Source organism: Mustela lutreola, chromosome X (assembly GCF_030435805.1).
Source record: "Mustela lutreola isolate mMusLut2 chromosome X, mMusLut2.pri, whole genome shotgun sequence".
NCBI lineage: Eukaryota > Metazoa > Chordata > Mammalia > Carnivora > Mustelidae > Mustela > Mustela lutreola.
This window is the reverse complement of record NC_081308.1, coordinates 55,716,151-55,724,606: the sequence shown is the minus strand read 5'-3', so window position 1 is coordinate 55,724,606 and position 8,456 is coordinate 55,716,151. Positions and strand designations below refer to the sequence as shown.

At 35.9% G+C, this 8,456-nt stretch overlaps 1 non-coding gene across 1 annotated transcript; it reads left to right on the top strand.

Annotated features, from left to right (window-relative positions):
* Nucleotides 1-1,621: 1,621 nt before the first annotated feature.
* On the top strand, nt 1,622-1,728 carry LOC131822320 (U6 spliceosomal RNA). Its single transcript, XR_009350198.1, has one exon. It is a non-coding gene; the product is annotated as a U6 spliceosomal RNA (small nuclear RNA).
* The last annotated feature ends 6,728 nt before the right edge of the window (nt 1,729-8,456 follow it).

Sequence of the window (8,456 nt, the reverse complement as noted above, 5' to 3'; positions counted from 1 at the left end):
TAGTATATATTTACCATACTTATTTTATTCATTCATCCATTAATGGATACTGAAGCTATTTCCATCTCTTGCTTAGAGTTAATAATTTTATAATGAACATAAGAGTGCAGATATGTCTTCGAATAGTGACTCCGTTTCCTTTAGATATATACCTAGAAGTGGGATTACTGAATCATATGGTAATTTTACTTTTAATAATATGAATCATCTCCATACTGTTTTCCATACAAATTTATATCCCTATCACAGTGCATAAGTTCCCCATTTTCCCCAATATTTAACAAAATTTTTAGTTTTAATTTTTTGGTAGTATATATTCTAATAGGTAGTAATATCTTGCTGTGTTTTCCAGAAGTAAACAACAACAACAACAACATAATGACTTTGCCCTGAGTTTTTACATTGAGCACTTTTTAATGCTCCTGTTGGTCATTTATATAACTTTTTGAAAAAAAAAGTCTATTGAGATCCTTTTGCTATTTTTTAAATTATATATTTTTTTCTATTTGTATCTGTTGGTTATTAACCTCTTTTCAGATATAAGATTTGTAAGTATTTTCTTCCATTCTGTGGATTGTGTTTTTATTCTCTCTCTCTCTGTCTCTCTTTTTCGGCAATTCAGAAACTTTAGTTTGATGTAATACCATTTATTTATTTTTGGTTTTTTACTTGTGTTTTTGGTCTGGTATCCAAAAAACTATTGGCAAGACCAATGTCAAGGAGAATTTTTCCTATATTTTCCTTTAGGAAATTTAGTTTCATGCATCACATTTAAGTCTTTAATCTATTTCAAGTTAAGATTTATGAGTGATATAAGGCTCCAGTTTCATACTGTTTTATGTGACTATTCAGTTTTAAATATCATCTATTGAACAGACTATCCTTACCCATTACATATGTTGGCCCCTGTCAAATATTAGGTGACTGCATGAAAGGATTTATTTCTGGACTCTCAATTCTGTTCTACTTGTTTATTGGTCTGTTTTTATGCCAGTATACTTTATTGTTTTGAGCTTGAGGGCTTTGTAGTATAATTTCAAATCAAGAAGTGTAATTTCTCTTCTTCATTCTTTCTCAGAACTGCTTTGATTATTTGTTGTCTTTTATGGTCTCATATAAATTTTAGGATTCTTTACTTACTTCTGTCAAAAAATAATATTGGATTTTTTTAAAAAGATTTTTTATTTATTTATTTGACAGAGAGAGATGACAAGCAGGCAGAGAGGCAGGCAGAGAGAGAGGAGGAAGCAGGCTCCCTGCTGAGCAGAGAGCCTGATGCAGGGCACGATCCCAGGACCCTGGGATCATGACCTGAGCCGAAGGCAGCGGCTTAACCCACTGAGCCACCCAGGCGCCCCTAACTTTGGATTTTTGATAGGAATAGAATTTACAGATGGTTTCCGGTAGTATGGACTTTTTAACAATGTTAATTCTTACCGTTCATAAATATGGGCTATCTTTCCATTTGTATCTCCTTCAATTTCTTTATCAATGTCATAGTTTATGGGGTACAGATCTTTCATCTTCTTAGTTAAAACTTTTCCTAAGTATTTTATTATTTTTGATGCTATTGTGAATTAGATTGTTTTTCATCATTAGAGTGTAAAAATGCTCCTGTCTTGTGCTTACTTTGGCAGCACATATACTAAAATTGGAATGATGCAGAGAAGATTAGCGTGATCACTGAACAAGGATGACATGAAAAACTGGGAAGCATTCCACATTAAAAACAAAACAAAACAAAACAAAATTCTTGTCTTTTATATATTGATCTTGTATTTGGCAGCTTTACTAAATTTGTTTATTCAAATATTTTTGTGACGTTTTTAGGATTTTTTTACATGTAAGTTCATGTTATCCAAAAAAGGAAAATTTTATTTCTCCTTTTTTTTTTTGGAGTCTTTTATTTCTTTGTGCTCCTTGTTTCTCTGGCTAGGACATCCAGTACTATGTCAAATGAGAGTAGTGAAAGTGGACACACTTGTCTTGTTTCTGATCTTTAAGGTGAAAACTTTCAAACTTTTTTGATTGAATATGAGATTAGCTCTGGGCTTGCAAAATGTGTTTTTTAATTGATTTTTTAAAATTTTTTATAAACATATAATGTGTTTTTATCCCTAGGAGTACAGGTCTGTGAATCACCAGGTTTACACATTTCACAGCACTCACCATAGCACATACCCTCCCCAATGTCCATACCCCCACCCTCCTCTCCCAACACACCTCCCCCCAGCAGCCCTCAGTCTGTTTTGTGAGATTCAGTGTTTTATGGTTTGTGTCCCTCCCAATCCCATCTTCTTTTATTTTTCTTTTCGTACCCCCCAAACTGCCTATGTTGCATCTCCACTTCATCGTATCAGGGAGATCATATGATAGTTGTCTTTCTCAGATTGGTTTATTTCGCCAAGCATAATACCCTCTAGTTCCATCCACGTCATCACAAATAGCAAGATTTCATTTCTTTTGATGGCTGCATAGTATTCCATTGTACATATATACCACATCTTATTTATTGATTCATCTGTGGAAGGACGCTTAGGTTCTTTCCATAGTTTAACTATTGTGGACATTGCTGCTATAAACATTTGGGTGCATGTCCCCCTTCAGAATGCCACGTTTGTATATTTAGGGTATATACCCAGTAATACAATCACTGGGTCATAGGGTAGTTCTATTTTCAGCTTTTTGAGGAACCTCCACGCTGTTTTCCAGAGTGGTTGCACCAGCTTGCATTCCCACGTACAGTGTAGGAGGGTTCCCCTTTCTCCACATCCTCGCCAGCATCTGCCATTGACTGACTTGTTCATTTTAGCCATTCTGAAAGGTGTGAGGTGGTATCTTATTGTGGTTTTGATTAGTATTTCCCTGATGCCGAGTGATGTGGAGCATATTTTCATGTGTCTGTTGGCCATTTGGATTTATTCTTTGCAGAAATGTCTGTTCATGTCTTCTGTCCATTTCTTCATTGGATTATTTGTTCTGAGGGTGCTGAGTTTGATAAGCTCTTTATAGATTTGGGATACTGGCCCTTTATCTGGTATGTCATTTGTAAATATCTTCTCCCATTCTGACAGTTATCTTTTGGCTTTGTTAACTGTTTCCTTTGCTGTGCAAAAGCTTTTTGATCTGATGAAATCCCAATAGTTCATTTTTGCCCTTGCTACCCTTGCCTTTGGCGATGTTCCTAGGAAGAAGTTGCTGCTGCTGAGGTCAAAGAGGTTGCTACCTGTTCTCTCCTCAAGGATTTTGATGGATTCCTTTCTCACATTATGCTTCTTCATCCATTTCCAGTCTATTTTCATGTATGGTGTAAGGAAATGGTCCAATTTCATTTTTCTGCATGTGGCTGTTCCATTTTCCCAACACCTTTTGTTGAAGAGGCTGTCTTTTCTCCATTGGACATTCCTTCCTGTTTTGTTGAAGATTAGTTGACCATAGAGTTGAGGGTGTATTTCTGGGCTCTCTATTCTGTTACATTGATCTATGTCTGTTTTTGTGACAGTTCCCTACTATCTTGATGATGACAACTTTGTAATAGAGCTTGAAGTCTGGAATTGTGATGCCAACAACCTTGGCTTTCTTTTTCAATATTCCTCTGGCTACTCGAGATATTTTCTGGTTCCATATAAATTTTAGGATTATTTGCCCCATTTCTTTAAAAAAAAAAAAAGGATGGGATTTTGATAGGGATTGCATTAAATGTGTAGATTGCTTTAGGTAGCATAGACATTTTCACAATATTTGTTCTTCCAATACAGGAGCATGGAACATTTTTCCATTTCTTTGTGTCTTCTTCGATTTTTTTCATGAGTGCTTTAGAGTTTTCTGAGTATAGATTCTTTGTCTCTTTGGTTAGGTTTATACCTAGGTATCTTAGGGTTTTGGGTGCAACTGTAAATGGGATTCACTCCTTAATTTCTATTTCTTCTGTCTTATTGGTATAAAAAAAATGCAACCAATTTCTGTGCATTGATTTTATATCCTGACACTTTACAGAATTCCTATACAAGTTAGAGCAGATTTAGAGTGGAGTCCTTTAAGTTTTCCACATACAGTATCATATCGTCTGCAAACAGTGATAGTTTGAATTCTCTTTTGCCAATTTGGCTTAATTTCGATGCCTTTAATTTCTTTTTGTTGTCTGATTGCTGAGGCTAGGACTTCTAGTACGATGTTGAATAGCAGTGTCATGATAACGGACATCCCTACTGTGTTCCTGACCTCAGCGGAAAAGTATTCAGTTTTTCTCCATTGAGAATGGTATTTACAGTGGGTTTTTCATAGATGGCTTTGATAATATTGATAATATGTAATTTCTATCCCTACACTTTGAAGAGTTTTAATCAGGAATGGATACTGCACTTTGTCAAATGCTTTTTCAGCATCTATGGAGAGTATCAGATGGCTCTTGTTCTTTCTTTTATTAATGTGTTGTATCACATTGATTGATTTGCAGAAGTTTAACCAACCTTGTAGCCCTGGAATAATTCCCACTTGGTCGTGGTGAATAATCCTTTTAATGTACTATTGAATCTGATTGGCTAGTATTTTGGTGAGAATTTTCGCATCTGTGTTCATCAAGGATATTGGTCTGTAGTTTTCTTTTTTGATGGGATCCTTGTCTGGTTTTGGGTTCAAGGTGATGCTGGCCTCAGAAAAAAAGAGTTTGGAAATTTTCCTTCCATTTCTATTTTTTGGGAACAGTTTCAGGAAAATAGGAATTAATTCTTCTTTAAAAGTTTGGTAGAATTCCCCTGGGAAGCCATCTGGCCTGGCTTTTGTTTGTTTGGAGATTTTTGATGACTGTTTCAATCTCCGTACTGGTTATGTGTCTGTTCAGGTTTTCTATTTCTTCCTGGTTCAGTTGTGGTAGTTTATATGTCTCTAGGAATGTATCCATTTCTTCCAGATTGTTGAATTTGTTGGCGTAGAGTTGCTCATAGTATGTTCTTATAATTGTTTGTATTTCTTTGATGTTGGTTGTGATCTATCTTCTTTCAATCATGATTTTATTTATTTGAGTCCTTTCTCTTTTCTTTTTGATAAGTCTGGAAAGGGGTTTATCAATCTTATTAATTCTTTCAAAGAACCACCTCCTAGTTTCGTTGATTTGTTCTATTGTTTATTTTTGTTGGTTGTGGGTTTTTTTTTGTTTCTATTTCATTGATTTCTGCCATGATCTTTATTATTCCTCTTCTCCTGCTGGGTTTAGGCTTTCTTTGTTGTTCTTTATGCAACTCCTTTAGGAGTAGGGTTATGTTGTGTATTTGAGATCTTTCTTATTTCTTGAGAAAGGCTTGTACAGCTTTATATTTTCCTCTCAGGACTGCCTTTGCTGTATCCCACAGATTTTGAACATTTTTGTTTTCATTATCATTTGTTTCCATGAATTTTTTCAATTCTTCTTTAATTTCCTAGTTGACCAATTCATTTTTTAGAAGGATGCTATTAGTCTCCATGTATTTGTGTTCTTTACAAATTTCCTCTTGTGATTGGGTTCTAGTTTCAGAGCATTGTGGTCTGAGAATATGCAGGGGATGATCCCAATCTTTTGATAATGGTTGAGATCTGATTCATGACCCAGGATGTGGTCTATTCTGGAGAATGTTCCATGTGCACTAGAGAAGAATGTGTATCTGTTATTTTGGGATGGAATGTGTTGAATATACCTGTGATGAACATCTTGTCCAGTGTGTCATTTAAGGCCTTTTTTCTTGTTGATCTGTTGCTTGGATGATCTGTCCATTTCAATGAGGGGAGTGTTAAATTCCCCTACTATTATTTTATTATTGTCGATGTGTTTCTTTGATTTTGTTATTAATTGGTTTATTTAGTTGGCTGCTCCCATGTTAAGGACATAGATATTTAAAATTGTTAGGTCTTCTTGTTGGACAGACCCTTTGAGTATGATATAGTGTCCTTCCTCATCTCTTATTATAGTCTTTGGCTTAAAATCTAATTGATCTGATATAAGGATTGCCACCCCAGCTTTCTTCTGATGGCCATTAGCATGGTCCATTGTTTTCCACCCCCTCTCTTTAAATCTGGGGGTGTCTGAGGTCTATGAATAGTATCTTGGGCAGCATATTGACGGGTTTTGCTTTTTATCCATTCTAATACCCTGTGTCTTTTGATTGGTGCATTTAGGCCATTTACATTCAGGGTAACTATTGAGAGATATGTTTTTAGTTGCATTGTATTGCCTATAATGTGACTGTTACTGTATATTGTTTCTGTTCCTTTCTGATCTACTACTTTTAGGCTCTCTCTTTGCTTAGAGGACTCCTTTCAATATTTCCTGGAGAGTTGGTTTGGCGTTTGCAAATTCTTTCAGGTTTTGTTTGTCCTGGTAGCTTTTTAATCTCTCCTTCTATTTTCAATGATAGCCTAGCTGTATATAGTATTCTTGGCTGCATGTTTTACTCACTTAACACTCTGAAGATATCATGCCAGGTCTTTCTGGCCTGCCAGGTCTCTGTGGATAAGTCTGCTGCCAATCAAATGTTTTTACTGTTGTACAATACAGACTTCTTCTCCCAGGTTGATTTCAGGATTTTCTCTTAGTCATTAACAGTTGTAAATTTTACAATCAGGTTACGGGGTGTGGACATATTTTTATTGATTTTGAGGGTCATTCTTTGTATCTCCTGGATTTTGATGTTTGTTCCCTTTGCCATATTAGGGAAATTCTCTAGAAATTTCTCTCCAATATACCTTCTGCTCCCCTCTCTTTTCTTCTTCTTCTGGCATCCCAATTATTCTAATGTTTTGTCGTCTTATGGTCTCACTTATCTCTCAAATTCTCTCCTCATGGTCCAGTATTTGTTTGTCTCTCTTTTGCTCAGCTTTTTATTCTCCATCATTTGGTCTTCTGTATCACTAATTCTTTTGCCTCATTTATCCTAGCAGTAAGAACTTCCATTTTTTATTGCACCTCATTAATAGCTCTTTTGATTTCAACTTGGTTAGATTTTAGTTCTTTTATTTCTCTAGAAAGGGCTTTTATCTCTCTGGAGAGGGTTTCTTTAATATCTTCCAGCTAGAACCCTGAGAGTTGTCATTCTGAACTCTAGTTCTGTCATATTACCAATGTCTGTTTTGATTAGGTCCCTAGCCTTTGGTACTGCCTCTTGTACTTTTTCTTGTGATGAGTTTTTCCACCTTGTCATTTTGAGAAGATAAGAATATATAAAGGAGCAAATAAAATGCTAAAAGGGTGGCAAAGACACCAGGAAAATGTGCTTTAACCAAATCAGAAGAGATCCCAAGTTGTGGGAGAACGAAAGGGGATAAAAAAGAAGTTCTAGGGGGAAAAAAGGTTTAAAAAAAGAAAACAAGGAAAAATATTACAGAAGAAAAAAATTATATATATACTAGACTTGTGAATAGAACAGGGTCACTCACTTAATTTTGGGAGTATTTTGGTCTCTTAGAAGAAACTACCTCCAAAGATTTTAAAGGATGAAAAACATAAAACAGTAGGCACAATGACGGGATGGAACAAACCTATAAATATGAGTTAAAAATTTAATTTCTAAAAAATAAGTTGATAGAGCAAGTTGGTGGGGACAATAAAGAAAAATAAACTGGAGAGAATTTGCTCATGCTGGACAGTAGAAAAATCTTGGAGCTAGATTTAGGGTATATTTTGGTCTATTAGGAGAAGTTATACCCATAATTATTTAGAAGAAAAAACCCTATGTGTAAAAAAATATATAGTTAGATACAATGGAGGATAAAATATGACTATAATAATGAAGGTTCAAAATAGATTATTATTTTTGTAAGGTATTTTTAAAATAAACTCGTTAAAAAATCATTGAAAGACGAATATGTAAAAGTTAAAAAAAAGTAGCAGAAGAAAAAAGAAAAAATATATAACTGCAAGACTAAAGAATCATTGGGAGAAAGCCATGAATTCCTTGTTTTGCTTTCTCCTCCTCTGGAATTCCACTGTTCTCTTTAGTAAGTGAAGTTGATCTTGACTGGGTTTCTTGTTGGTCTTCTGGGGAAGGGGCCTTTTGTATTGATTCTCAAGTGTCTTTGCCCGAATGGATTTGTCCTGCCCTTACCTAGGGTAGGGCTAAGTAATCCGGGAACTTTTGATCCCTGAAGGCTTTCCGTAGAGTTCTGGATGATGAAATGATAATGGCGGCCTCACAATCCGGCCCAGAGGAGTGGAGAGCTCAGGGCCCTGCTCCTCAGTGCACCTTCAGAGAAAAGTGCTTAATCACCCCCATCTTCCCGGCCTCTGGCCATGCTTGGAGAAAAGCGCTCTGTCATTCGCACTTGAAGAAATGTCCTTGGTCATTCTCATCTCCCTGGCCTCTGGCCGTGCTTGGAGAAAAGGTCTCAATTACTCCTGTCTCCCTGGCCCTTGGCCATGCTCCAAGCTCACCCTGCCTATTCCTGGTTCAAAGTAACCCTGGGTTGAGAGCTCACTCCTCAGCTTTGTC